This window comes from Rosa rugosa, chromosome 4 (genome assembly GCF_958449725.1).
Source record: "Rosa rugosa chromosome 4, drRosRugo1.1, whole genome shotgun sequence".
Lineage (NCBI taxonomy): Eukaryota > Viridiplantae > Streptophyta > Magnoliopsida > Rosales > Rosaceae > Rosa > Rosa rugosa.
In genome coordinates this window covers 7,201,596-7,216,701 of record NC_084823.1, presented here as the reverse complement: position 1 = coordinate 7,216,701, position 15,106 = coordinate 7,201,596, and positions in this window count along the sequence as shown.

Here is a 15,106-nt window from a genome sequence, read left to right as displayed (position 1 = left end):
AGCCATGACTTTTTCCCTCCCACAATAGTCCAATGTGGATAAGAGAATAATGTCAAAGCATATATTCCAGTTACTTTGGTGTACTCTGTGTGTGTGTATATGTGTGTCTGTTATGAGTATAACTTTGTACTCCATGTCTCTTTTTAATTAACTTATGTATGTTGTATTTAATCAATATCTACGTTATAATTTTGAAGAGCAAAATCATAAACTTAAAGTATTGCCGTCCGATACGATACTAATTAACTTATTCGTTATTTATGAGAGTCTCACCCAACTAATATTGACCAAAATAGGTTGGGTTTTCAGAAGTACGTATTGAGACGTTACTTCTCCTTTAGAATAGAATATAGGGCTTGACCATTAAGAAATCTTACCTAATACTCATTGAGTTCCAGCAAAGTCGCACATTAGAGCAAAAGCCATAGAGATGAATTTTGCACGTACTTTAAGAGGAGAAGCTTTTCCATGCTCATTTATGAATAACAAAGAGAATGATGTAAAATTGGTACATGCAATTCAAAGTCAAACAAAAGGAAGGAAAAAAAAAAAACTACAACTCGATGTCTAGGGTGACAATGCTGCGTATATGTCCACTTCTTATCTTTTTATTTTTTATTTTTTTGATGTGATTATATGTACGAATTTCATTTATGATTGAGTAAAAATAAAAACACTCTAAAGATTATAAGTTGTGTCATTACAAACAAAAATTAGTAACACATCCACCCCAATTAGATGAGAAGTTCCATGACTGGTTTATTTTCTAGTCTCATACTGTAAAACAACAGGGTGAAATTGGCACCTGAATTCACCTTTTTTTTTTTTTTTAACAAACCACACCTCTTATTTTATTATTAATCACATATTTATTATATAAATACACATGAAAAAGGAAAGAATAGTGTATAATTTGTAAAAAAACAATAGGTGTCACTCTCACTCACATAACAAACCTAACACCTAGAGCTTGTAAATGATCAAATTCTGACACAATTTTAGAGATATGACGTATCTCTGATTATTTTATTGCGTAGCTTATCTGACGTAATGATGATGCTTTTCTGGATAAAGGGACCCAGCATCTGGCGTGTTTCACGTTTAAGCTTTAGACCACTGGAAGCAGTGCAATTGAATTCGCTGGGGTCAAAAATGCTCGCCAGCTAGTCTTTTAGTAATTAACCGAAACATCTGCTATTAACATGCATTTCCTACTCTTTAGCAGAAAGATAGCGACGGATATAGTTAATAAGTACAATAATCATAGTCTCTGAGGACTAAAAACAAAAGAAGACTTTGTGGACCAGACTTTTGCATAGCAACCATGACCACGTAAGATTCCCACTCCAAAGCAAGATTCACAAAAAAAGTAAGATTCCCACTCCAAAGCAAATAAGATGATCCTGTTATCACCCCTGGGAAGTTCCAGGAACTTTGAAGTTTGAATGCAGGAGGTGATCGACTCTTGGTAATTATTTTAAAGACATTCTTGGCCAAACCTTTGGCTACTAATCGTATCCTTTCACTGTTTTTTCACTTTGAATTCTGAGCTTGTATTCAACAAACTGTTGTAGTATTTAGCCATAAGAATTCATATTACTTATCTTGAGATATGAATTTGGTAGAGGGTGGACATAGTTCATAACATGAGAGCTAATTTCATAACCTAGCAATAAATAAGATAAAAAAATATATATATTATTGCTCTCAAAAAAAAAAAAAAAAATTACAAGTCATTGCCTTTTATTATGGTTATCGGCCCTGGCGCTACAGCCTAGTATATATACACCCAATTAGCACCCTTGCACGTGGTGTAACAAGGGTATCCAAAATAATTCCTCACTTATCGTCCAAAAATAAAAAATTCCTCACGAACCTAAACCAAATTCTTATATAACTACTACGTACGTACGTACTGTCGTATATAGTCTGAGAAGCTAGCGATGGTGTTAATTTCTAACATAAACTGATAAACCACGAACGTAAATGCACACTACTTCCCTTCTAATAATATAGAACCTAAAATCTGTTACTATTGGACTTTGCTGCTTAGTGGTTTGATTAAAACTTAAAAGGTCCCACGCCTAATTAGAAACAGAGAATATATTATTACAGATCAAAACCAAAATCAATATTTTTTAGGAGAAATTACTGGCACTCCTTATACTTTTAGGGCGTCAACAATTCAGTCTCTACTATCATAATTTTAACAAATTATTCCTTAAACATTCAAATCTCACACAATGTGGTCCAAAATAACTATTTTACCCCTCACTTCCTCTCTCTCTCTCTCTCTCTCTCTCTCTCTCTCTCTCTCTCTCTCTCTCTCTCTCTCTCTCTCTCTCTCTCTCTCTCTCTCTCTCTCTCTCTCTCTCTCTCTCTCTCTCTCTCTCTTCAGACCAAACCCAAACCCTTGAGAAGAACTCGGAGCCGGCATGCATGTGCCTCGCACGCACTCCACTGTCACCCAAGACTCTACCCCATCCATCTAATCCATCACCGCTAATGGATCTGACACGTTGTCAACAACTTGCTTCTTCCCCGTCGCGGTCGGATCTCCGGCTACACTCAGACTCAACCAATGAATGTAATCATCAACGGCCCTAGCATCAACCTCACCGCTTGATCCGCCACCGTGCTTGGAGAGGTCGCTACGATTGCTACCACTATGCTCTATGATCTAAGGTAGCAGCTTCGCTCCCATTTCCAACTTGCCTCAACCGAGCTCCACTCCCAACCCGCCTACCCCAGATTAAACCCCAAATTAAACCCAAAGCTCCAACATTTAAACTAGTAATTGAACTTAGAATTGTAAGTGATTCATTCAAGTTTGGGAGGCGAAAACAAAATCCAAATTAAACCCAAAGCTCCAAGAAACCCCAAATTAAACCGGCACCCTCGTCGTCCTTCTTCCTCAACCCAACGACGTCGTTCTCGGCTTCATCCGAGTTTGGGAGGCTAGACCAAGCCAACTTTGGCCCCTCGATCCCATTTTGCAAGTGATTCGACAACATCGTCGTCGTTGAATTTGGATTTCGAATCAATCCCTAGGTGAGGGACTGTGAGACTTTGACTCTAGAGAGAGAGAGAGAGAGAGAGAGGAACATACTTATTGGCTTTTTAAAAAGGAAAATAAGCTTTACCGCGAGATCTCATTAATGAAATCCAACGGTTAGAATTAGACGTTTGCATTTTTTTTTGTTCACGGACATTCGCCTCAGATCGTCCCTGTATATATATACAGTGCCTTTCCCTAAGTGATCCCTTTTTTTAGCTAGCTTATGGGATCCCCTGTGGAACCCACCTTTTGACCATATTTCGGCATATTGACTAAATTTTTAGGCCTCTATGGACTTTCGCTTTTTTGGTTGTTTCCTGGAATAGTTTCTTAGCTTCCCCTGCTAAATTTTTAGCGTCTCCATGAGCTGACTTCTTGACGACCTCTTCCTCTTCTTCCTCGTTGCTTGAATCTTTGATTTGTTTCGGCTCACTCTCCTTGCACTTCTGTTTGCTTGCCTCTCTAAGTTCATCATTCTTTCGTAGTTGAGTGAGTTTATCTTCCATCTTCTTCATCTTCTCGAGCATGTTATTGGCATGTTGGTCGCCTTGTTATCTATTTGATCTAGTCTTGTTGGATGAATCTGGTCCGGAATCCTCCACTCCCACCATATTAGTTTTGGGAATTAGTCTCTTCCCACAAACGATGCCAATTGTTGGTGCAGAAAAATTGGGTAGAAGATCTCTTCACACCTACTTTCCTAGCTGGAGTAAGAGTGAAGGCCTCTTGATCAAGAGATTTTCCCCTATAGCTTCTAGATTCTGATAAGCGTTAGCAAGTCAAGTTTGAAGGGGAAAATCTCTAGGTCACTGATGACTTAGGCATTAGCTAGAGGGGGCAGTCAATTCTGATAATTGCAAAAGACTCTCTAGCTAATGCCTAAGTCATTAGTGAGTACTTAAGTTGTAATGAGTGAAGTTGGAATTGACTGCCCCCTCAATTATTCACCTATTTCACCCAAATGAGTTAAGTTGTAACCATGTCGTTCTAATTTTGTCTAACAAACCACATTTGTTTACACATTTTCAATGACCAAATAATTATGGATTTGGTTGATTTTTTTTTTATAAATTAGGTTATTGACCAGAATTTGACAAAATCTACCCTAAAAGTGGACTACCCAACCCTGCTAATTCAAACACAAAACTTTTAATATTATTAACAACCACTTAAACTCCCGAGAACCTACATGCTCTCCTCCACATTTCAACTCTTACCAAGTAAATAACAAGAAAAACTTAAACTCTAGTCACAAATATCAATTATTAATGCAACTAAAATTTGGCAATTAAAGCAAACTAGACCAATAACTGGAATAAAGTACAAGTATGTTAAACATGTAACCTACAACTAAGTCAGAAATGGTGGACACTATGCCTCGACTCCTATGCACGCCCGACCTTAACTAATCTATAGACTAGGCATAAAAAAACCGAAAAGCCCGGGGAAAAATATTGAAAACTATTAGAGTGAGTGGATGAAAAATAAATGAATAATTAAAAGGAAAAGGGCAAGGTTGAATGAATGCTTTCCCAATTTTAATCTCTTAAAAACTGAGCATGTAGTGCAATTTTGATAAAAATACTTTCAAATCATATCACCAAGTACAAATCATCTCGTAAGATGATATAGGTATATCAAGAAAACCTTTTTCAGATCGTCAAGCATAAAATCATCATGATATCAAATACTATTGTCTTAAGAACAATCATTCCAAATCATCACATAAAATATTCGATGACTAGAGAGTACTGCGCCACTACTAGAGAAAACTCATTCTGGGACAAAATCAGTCTGTCTCCAAAAGCTGTGAGTTTGTCCCCTAAAAAAATTAGAGACGGAACCAATTTGTGGCTAAAGTCGTCTCCTAATCCTCGTTCCTAATTATTAAAGGCAACGGCTGATAAATTCCGTCTCTCATTGCATTTGGAGAAAAAATTAAAATCGTCCCTTATTTTGTCCCCCAATTTTTTAGATTGGCGGGAAAATTAACTATAAATAGAGCCAACGAGAGGAATAGGGGACAAAAATCAATCCATCTCCTTTTATTTTAAAATTTAATTATAATTTTAAATAAATTATTAAATGATAATAGGCAACAAATTTAGTTTGTCGCCTATTAAATAGATTTTTTTTGGACTAAATACTTGTTACTCCCTGTACTTTTCTCCATAAAACAGTTCAGTCCAAAATTTTTAAATTAAACATGTTAGTCTTTATTCTCTCTAATTTTCACACAATAGGTCCAAAATGACTATTTTACCCCTCATTTTTTATTTATTTAATTTTTCTCTCTCTTTTTTTATTTGTTTCTTCTTCTTCTTCTTCTTCTCTCTCTCTCTCTCTCTACCGAGCCACCCTCCGCCGCCTTTGCACCTCCTGCGTCTTCCGCCTCCACCCGGCCAGATTCTGCCCTATCTGCTTCCTCTTCTAGGACCTCCAAAGGCGTAGTCCTGGCTGCACCTCGAGAAGCACCACCACTCGTTGTTCTCCTTCGGCGCAACAAAATGGCTACAAACCCCCAATCATCTGGATATTCAATTTTGCCTTCTTTCACACATTACCAACCCCCAATTTCACTAGCTCGCTATTCCCGAACTTCCTCTTCTTCTTCTTCTTCTTCTTCTTCTTCTTCTTCTTCTTCTTCTTCTTCTTCTTCTTCTTCTTCTTCTTCTTCTCCAGTAATCTCACATACTCATCCCCATCCACCTCTTCAACCTTGACGGCCTGGGGCTGTTCCTTAGCGAAGAGAGTGACGAAGAAAAAGGAGCGAGGCCTCTTTAGGCGGCGGCACGAGTAGACGTGGATGAGTCACTGGCGGTGTTTCAGAGAAAATGCCATGGAAAGAGAGAAATCGAGAAAAATAAATATATAAAAAAAAAGAGCTGAGAGAGAGAAGTAGAAAAACTAAATTAAAAAAAAAAAAAAAAATAATAAAAAAGAGAAAGTAAGGGGTAAAATAGTCATTTTGGACCTATGTGTGAAAATTAGAGAGCATAAGGACTAACCTGTTTAATTTTAAAATTTTGGACTAAACAGTTTTATGGAGAAAAGTACAGGGAGTAACAAGTATTTAGTCCATTTTTTTTAACAAAAAATTCAATTTTTTTTACGTTATTATTTTTTTTTGAAAGAGATTCAGTACGGCGGCCCTTACGCCTTGATCATTACTGAAACTGTAGAATACATGGGGGAGACATGATACATGAACCCCAAATTACAATAAGCATAAAGAGCATATCCCGAGATAATAACAAGAGTCTCTACATTATTGTTATGGATAATCTAGTGATAAAAAAAGACAATAATATCAATCTTTTTTCAACATAAACAAACTAAACACTTTCATAAATATGCTTCATAATTCTTCAACCAAAAATAAACTCTGCAAGTAAGAACGTCATGTGTTAAAATAAGATAAACAACGTCCTAATAGTAGTTAACTTAAGAAAGTCTAACAAGCTTAATGCATATAGCCAAGATTCTCCTCATTTTTCTGATCTTCAGCATCCATTTCTTGGTCGTTCTCAACAGTACCATCATCATAAGGAGAACACATATTTTCTCTTGCATAAGCTGCAAACTTGGCTTCCAGTTCTTCTATCTTCAATGCCATCTTCCCCATTGTGCTCAACAACTTCTATGTTGTGTTTATGATCCATCCAAATTGAAATTCTCTTTTTCACTGCATTGACAACAACATGAGTTCCTACACCCCTTGTAGTGCCATGAGTTTTCTCGACCTATGAAGAAGCCACATCTTGACCTACTTTGCCTATGAGAAACAAGTACAATCAATCCATTTTAAATATGTTTCTATCGAAATAGTGCATCTATAAAATTTCAAGTAAACCAATAAACCATCATATATGACTTACACATTGAGTGTACGTTCTTCCCTAGTTGCATGATCTGGTTGTAGAGAAGGTTGTTGGTATGGCAGTGGCTAAACACGTCGCTGTGTCAGAGTGCATGGTTGTGGCTGACTTGCCATTGATAACTTCCTCTTCTTGTCATTGGCCGATGCCTTGGTCAGTTTTTTTTTTTTTTTTTTTGAGGAGGAAAAGGAGATTACAAACAGAAACATCTAGAACAACCTGAACTAAACTTGTCAAAATTGAAAGCAGAAAGCGCAGAAAAAGGGAGCTTGTTGGACCAGGTGACTGGCGTACTTGAGGAGTGGCCAAGACCAGCAATTTTATCGGCTACGAAATTAGCTTCACGAGGGACAAACTTGAAGGAGATTTCTTCAAAATGGCTTGCAAGGGAAACAATGTCTCTGATAAGGGTTCGGAGACTCCAAGGAACCGAGCACTTTCTGTTGATGGAATCGATAATAAATCTGGAGTCACCCTCAACTTCAAGCTTTTTGGAATTTAGAGTAAGGGCATGGTACAAACCTTCTCGAACTGCACTACCTTCAGCCACTGGAACTGAAGAACAGCCGATGGATCTTGAGGCCGCAAAGATAGGAGAAGCATCGTGGCCTCTTAGAACAAAACCTATTGCCGCCTGCTTGTTATTGAGGACGGAACCATCAAAATTGAGCTTGAGAAAACCCAGCTTGGGAGCAATCCAACGAATGGTGCCATAGTTAACAGGAAAAGCCTGAGCATGGATGGGATTGCTGGTCCTGTAATTGTCCTCAACGGTTGCAGCAGAATGGACAACCACAGAAGGGATGGTTGTCTTCTGCCTGAAAATGAGATCATTCCTGGCTTCCTAAATCTTCCAGCAGATCATATAGCATTCTCCGTAAAAGGTTTATCATAACCTTTTCTAAACCAAGAATCAAACCAATCATCAAAGCAGTGGAAATTCACATAGTTAATACCAGCAGTCTGCCAAACTCTATAAGCAAAGGGGCAGGAGAAGAAGAGGTGATTAATATCCTCGTCCCCTTGCCTACAAAGAGGGCAGGAAGTATCCAAACCAAAGGAAGATCTAGCTAATCTTACTCTTGTTTTGAGACGACCCCTGGCCAAAAGCCAAGCAAAAATCTTAGCCTTAGGAGGCATATTGAGTTTCCAAATATTATTCAAAATTTTCTGTTTCGAGTGAGGAGTAGCTGAACTATTTTGAATCCAAGTAGCTGACTTAATAGAAAAAGTACCACTTGGGGAAGGACCCCAAACAAATTCATCTGGATAATTACCGGCAAGAAGAGGAATACTAACAATCGAATTAACAATATCATCATTAAGAACACTTCTAAGCTTAAACATATCCCAACAACCATTACGGATGAAATCACAGACATTCTCATCAAGGTCAACATTATTTCTACTACCAGGAGGAATAAGGTCTATAATCGGAAAGTGGAAAGCCCACTTGAAAGTCCAAAACTTAACATCCAAACCATTACCAATAATCCATCTCATGCCTTTCAGAAGGACATCCCTACTATCCAGGATACCCTTCCAGGCCATAGAGTGGTTATTTCGTTTTTTAGTTTCAAAAAAAGAATGCTTTCTTAGATACTTCCTTCGCACTATATCAACCCACCAATTATTCTGGTCAGAAATAATTTTCCAACCAAGTTTGGCCAGGGCAGCATTATTGAACTGAGCTGAAGGCCTAATGCCAAGGCCACCCATGGATTTGGGTAGACAGACTTGAGTCCAGGCAACAGGGGGACAAAGGCAGTCCTTTCCCCAGAAAAACTTCCTAGCTTCCTTATCTAAAGCCCTGGAAATTTTAGGAGGGCATTTAAAACAAGACAATGCCTGGGTCGGTTTCAACATCTTAATAACCAACATTAAAAAAATAATGCAGAAGTACCAATAAGTATTACAATATTAATGTTTTTTTTCCTTAAAAAAAAAAAAATACAACATACACATGCTCCACTGAATAAGAAGATGAGAATAAAACATACATATTGAAACAGAAAACAAAAGTTTCATATTGAAGAGACAAGCTGTCCTCTTGCTTAATTAGCCAGTAGACTCAACATGTCATTGGTGCAGATAACTATAATTATTTTGACAGAGAATTGCTGTAAGCCAAACTTACTAGATGACAAAACTACAACTCATCAAAAGAGTAGCATATGTGACAGCTCATCATCCCATTAATGTAAAAGTAACAAACATACTTCCGGACCACAGTTCTATTCAATCCCTAGCAGTAGTTAGGCAGCTATATCTATTAATATCTGACATATATACACAGAAATTAGATAATCGTATCAGAGTGATCAATATCAATTCGCAGCTTATATCAATGTGATTGATGCGTCAAACTGATCGATCTTTCGTTGTAGTCTTGTAGATAAGGAGCTTACCTAACTTCTTCAATAGCATTGAACATGGCCTCCCACGATTAACTAATACCAATACAAAGCCCATCACTAAAGCAGCACCATTTAGCCATAAATTTGACAAATTTTAGCTCCTTATTAAAACCTAAGACCAAGGGACAAACAAGAACAGTTTATAGGGAATCTTTACTGAGCTAAGATTACAATATGCTCTTTCTTAAATGTTGTGAGACTAAGAAACAGAGTTTAAATCTTCAAACTTGAACTATAAACGAGAATAAAGATGATGAATTACCTGGTTCGCTCACTTTGCTTCCGAACCACGATCCGGATCACACGACCTAGAACGCAATACGTTCGAGAAAAAGAAATATTACCCAAAATTCTTGAGTAGTATTCCCCAAATGCTGGCCATTGAGAAATTGGTTTATCTTGTTTCTGATTGAAAGACAGCTTGAAAACTTGATCATTGGGTAGTTGTCTATATCACCAGTGATGGAAGCCCTTGGCTGCCCCAAAATTGCTCGATGCCCATTCAGATGAGACTTTTCCCTGCCCACCAAACTTAGTACGATCACAAAATTAGTGGTTTACTGCTGAAACATGTGGTTCTCAGAGATAAAATTGATCGAATCCTGGCCATGGATAATTCCATTTGATGACAAAGGCCACCCAGAAGGCAAGAAGACAAAACCCTAGCCAAGCTTTTTTCTTTTCGCCATCTTCTCTAATATCTGTTTTTTTTTTTAAAGGGCCGGTGCGGCTGCCCTCAATGAAACTGCAGAATACATGGGGTTCACGTACCATGTACTCTAATATATGTTTTTTTTGTAAGCTAGAAGTTTGAGATTTCTATTCTTATTTTAATAAAAGATTAAAAGATGTCTTTATTTTATTTATTTTTTGTTAGGTGTAATTTACTTGTTTATCCTTTTTCATCGACGTGGTTTTCATAGTATGTATATAAAGGAGTATTTACGTAAAAAAAAACTTTGTTTTGGCTAACAAACTATTTTATTTTAATAGATAAATTAATTAAAATAAAGAATCCTAATATGCTATTAGGATTAGGAATTATTAAAATAAAAGAATCCTACGACGCTAAACTCTTTTCATATATATAGAAGATTATCTAATATCCGGATTTTCAAAAAAGTTCTCTTAGGTTCTTAGTAGCAGTCAGCGATGCAATTGTCTTCTAGTCACGCCTCTAACCTCAACAAACAAAACTTAGCATGACCAAAACTAAAAAAAGACTAAAATTCTGCAACATTGAAAACCCTAGCTAATTCAAGATTTAGGGTACTAAATGCGGAGAAGAGAAACTAAGAGAGGCAAGATAGATGAGAGGAATTGAATGATCAATAGAGACACCGCTGCTGGGAGGTATTGGTGTTCAGAGGTTTGTATGGGGAAGTCGTAGGGCAGTGATCGTCGTATAGTTCGAAGAACTGAGACTAGGGAGAAAGAAAATAAATGGAGAAGCTATTTATATATGAGATCGAAACTACATCGTTTCAATCCCAATTAGTCGCTAGACACTATTTATATTTTCCAAACCCCGTCCAAAAGTTAAAAAGAAAAAAATTAGGGACAAAAGTTTTCGCCCCTAATTGTTTTCGTCCAAAATTTGAAATTCGGCGCAACTAACCGCTTAAATTTTACTAATTGTTTACAAAATCTAAAACGCATAGGAGACGAAATTTAATTTCGTCCCCAATTAAATTTTGGAACAAATATTTTTTTGTCCCTAATTGAAACTTATTTTCTTCTAAGTAGCGTTGAATGAAGAGTTTTTGAAAAACAAAATATTTAGGGACAAAATAAATATTTTTGTCTCTAATCATGTGTTTGGGAGACGAAAAATTAGTCCGTCCCGAAAAGATATGTCTCCATATGGGTTTTCTCTAGTAGTGCCGACCAGGTGACGCATCGGAGGATAATGCCGACTGGAATACGAAGAGGCGATGGCCAGAGGATACTGCCGACTAACCATCTCATGCCATCTCAAGGGTATTGCCGATCAGATGACGCATCAGAGGGTACTGCCTACTGGAATACTATGAGGCTATAGTTAAAGGGTACTGCTGACTAACCACCATATGTCATTTAGAGTGTACTGCCTACCAGATGACGCACCAGACGATACTATCGGCCAGACTATTATCTAGAGGGTACTGCCGACCAGGTAATGCATAAATTCTCTGATACTACGATTAGGGAGAGGATCCTCTCCTAAGCTATTCCCCCTCCTAACCTACCTAAGCTTTCCATTGGATTTTGACACATGGCTATAGTGAATCTAATGGTCTACAACAATTTTCATTTTTTTTTTCATTTTTTTTTCTGTCCGTCCTATTCTTCTCTTCCTTTACGCCTGAAGTCTCTCTCTCTCTCTCTCTCTCTCTCTCTCTAGTTCTTCTTCTTCCCAAATTTTGCAAAATCCCATGAATTATATTCAAATATAGCAATACCCATATTCTTAATTGTCTTTCATTGAAAATTAGAGGTTGGAACAGTCATAATCCTATCTCAATTTAAGATCAATTTGAGATAGCGAACAAGGCAGGCTCCTTCATACTATGCCGAAGAGAAATTTGAGGGCGAGATGAATTGAGGCATGAGGGAGGAAGAAGAGTAACAAGCAAAGGAAGAGCGACATTTAGCAGGCATGGTCTTATTATATAAGCCTAGATTAAGCTCAAACCAAGATTCCTCCTTTTCTTCTCCTCTTAATCAATCAACATGAACCCATCATGGAAACAAAGAATGATGGAATTGAAGATTTTTTGTTTTGAGAATAGATGGAATTGAAGATTTGAAGCATAAAAAATTGCATTGCATGAGGGAGACACAAGATCTGGGAAACTAGCAAAGAAGAAACAAAAAAGGGGAAGGGGGAGAGAGAGCTCGAGAGAGAGTCTGACTTGGCAGGGATTAAAAAAATAATAATAAATAAATATTTATGAAAATCAATATACGCCGTTGGATGTGGTTATACACACATGTGGCTTTGTTATCAAAAGGTTAGGCAAGTTAGGAGGGGAATAGCTTAGGAGAGGATCCTCTCCCGGCTATCGTTAACCTTCTTGAATACATAAATATGAACTCATTAATTTTATATAATTTTCTTAACTTATCCACTTTCTGAAAGTAATTTCTCAATAACTCAATATTCTATAAAATCTTCATAAATTAGCCATATTCAAACATGATTCATCAAAATCTCAATCACTCACCATCTTCCCTAAAGGAAATCTCAACAACTCGAAATTTAAATAACTTGACAAATAATGAAAGCTTTCGGAAAGGCAATTCACTATTAAGTTCGTAAATCATCAAAACACAATTTATGAAATCTCAATAATTCAACCATACTCATTAACTCATAATATTTAAATCTCCATTTTTCGAAAGATATCCTTAATAACTCAATAATTTAAGTATCGGCAGAAACTTTAAGGATACTTATAACTCAAAATGAACTCAATGCCAACTAATCGTCAATTTATGGAAATCGATAAATCATAAAATCAAATATTAAACCTTAACAATTATCAATTTTAAATCAATAAGATAACTTTATACTCGGAAAATAATACTACATGCATAATTTAATGGGCTAAATACTGGTTACTACCCTGTGGTTTAAGTCCAAAATTAATTCAGTCCCTGGACTTCTAATTTCATCAAAAACACCCCTGTACTTTCAATTTTGATCTAATAGGTCCAATTCGTTAATATTCTGCTATGGGTTCAACTTATAGTTGGATTATTTGATGAAAAACTTTTTATTTGATAGATTTCTAATAGTGAGACTCACTGCTAAATTGACTATGCATGCCACCTCAACACCACATCATAAAACATAGGCCATATATGAGCCACGTCAACAAGTTAGATGACTTAATTATCGGAAGACTAACAGATTGGACCTATTAGATCAAAATTGAAACTACATGGGTGTTTTTGATAAAATTAGAAGTCCAGGGACTGAATTGATTTTGGACCTAAACTACAGGGTAGTAACCAATATTTAGCCTTAATTTAATTTATAAGAAAATATCCACTCACTGAATTACGGCTATGACGGTCGTCCGATGAATTTTCACCACGAGCTCGATCTATATGTCGTCCTAAGGCTCAAGTCAATTCGACCTAGAACTGTCAGAAAATGGTTCAAAAGGCTATGCCACCAATTCGATTTTTGCTGCTCCGATCGATTCGTGCTGTAAGGCTAAGATTAGGATGATCAGTGGAACACGGGCTTCAACACTCGGGTAGTATCTTGGCGGGAAGTCGCCAGAAAAACGAGATCCAACCAGGTTGCTTGGTGCGGCACTGAGAAAATGTTCTTTATTTCCCTTCGCCTCCGTCAACGGTGATAAGAGGAAATCATGGCTGGAAAAATGGCCGACAAGAGGAGGCGCTCCAGATGGGGCTAGTCCAACGGTCAGAGGTGGCTGGGCGGCAGAGAACCCGCCGGCCGGGTCCTGGTTTCGGGTCAGGTTGGTAATCGGGTTGTGTTAGAGAGAATTTGGAAATTAGGGTTTTTAACTAAAATGTAAATTTTCCTCATTAGATGGGTGAAATTGCTATTTTTAATAGGTTTCCAGAAATAGTAACTTTTCAAATCGTAACTTCTTCATACGAACTCCGATTTTTACGTGCCACATGTACACGGACTCGATTTAACTTGTTCTACAGCTTTTTAGAAGGAAGTTTGAAGTTTCTTCAAAAATTGAATCATAGAAAACATTTGGAGCCCCTAAAAGTTTGAATAAAAGTAAAAAGTAAATATTCTAATCGTTTACCATCTAAATGACCTGTAAACAGGTAATTCTAGGTACGAGACGTAACAGTTTTATACTAGTGAAAAGAATAAAAATCCTTAAATTTCAAGTTTGAAGATGCCCTCTCTAGAATGGGCATGTGTGTGTCTAGGGCCCTAGCCCTCCACTAAGGAATCCATTTTTTTAGTCATATTAAGGGATGGCCTGTCTTAGGGCCCATATTTTATTTTTATTTTATTTAATCACATATTGACAAATTGACCGTTAGGTTTTTAGGTTTCCATACATGAGTAGATCACTTATGCCATCTTTTAGACAAAATGAAAATTATTAAGATATCAAATTAGATCAAATCAATATATGAACTAAATATGTCCAATTTGAACCGTTTATGTTCATAATGATAAATCATGATTATAAATTAATTCAAGTTGAAATCGAGAAGATAATATCTGATTTCTCTATCTTTTCTGGTCTTCTTTAGTGTTAGTGTGTTTCTTTATTTTTATTTTTTATTTTTCTAAGATTTATTTGTTTTATATTGAGGAATATTTTTAAAAATAATTTTATTTGGTTTTTTCTTCATCATCAGATTAGATCTAGTGGTTGCTAACATCCTACTTGGGAAATTATATATGATTTGATAATTTTATCACTAACAAATGGCCATGTGATTGCACATAGGAAATTCTGATCAGAAATTGACGAAAGCATTGAAATGGATGCCAATGGAATAATACAAATACCATGCGACTCTTTAAGTTGTGGTGGTACTGAAAAAATGCAATTGGTGATAGTTCAAGTACTATTTGAGAATTCTAGTATCATATATTAGATATATACACATACATATATATGTATTTATGGTAGAGTTTATTCATAGTATTTATTCTGGAAAGAGTACTATATTTAGAATAAAAATTTAACATCTAAAAGTGCAAAAATAAAAATTTATTGATTGTCCAAACTAAAATGTATTTTGAGGTTGAATGC